Source organism: Salmo trutta, unplaced genomic scaffold (assembly GCF_901001165.1).
Source record: "Salmo trutta unplaced genomic scaffold, fSalTru1.1, whole genome shotgun sequence".
NCBI lineage: Eukaryota > Metazoa > Chordata > Actinopteri > Salmoniformes > Salmonidae > Salmo > Salmo trutta.
In genome coordinates, this window is record NW_021822308.1 from 767,258 (window position 1) to 767,901 (window position 644).

Sequence of the window (644 nt, forward strand, 5' to 3'; positions counted from 1 at the left end):
GTTAGTGGTGATAGTAGTAGTGTGTTTTGACACAGTTTTACAGTATACTCACAGTTGACTATATACACACTCACAGAGAATGGATACTCACAGTAGGCTATAAACACACTCACAGAGAACGGAAACACACAGTAGGCTATAAACACACTCACAGAGAACGGATACACACAGTAGGCTATAAACACACTCACAGAGAACGGATACACACAGTAGGCTATAAACACACTCACAGGGAACGGATACACACAGTAGGCTATAAACACACTCACAGAGAACGGATACACACAGTAGGCTATAAACACACTCACAGAGAACGGATACACACAGTAGGCTATAAACACACTCACAGAGAACGGATACACACAGTAGGCTATAAACACACTCACAGAGAACGGATACACACAGTAGGCTATAAACACACTCACAGAGAACGGATACACACAGTAGGCTATAAACACACTCACAGAGAACGGATACACACAGTAGGCTATAAACACACTCACAGAGAACGGATACACACAGTAGACTATAAACACACTCACAGAGAACGGATACACACAGTAGGCTATAAACACACTCACAGGGAACGGATACACACAGTAGGCTATAAACACACTCACAGAGAACGGATACACACAGTAGGC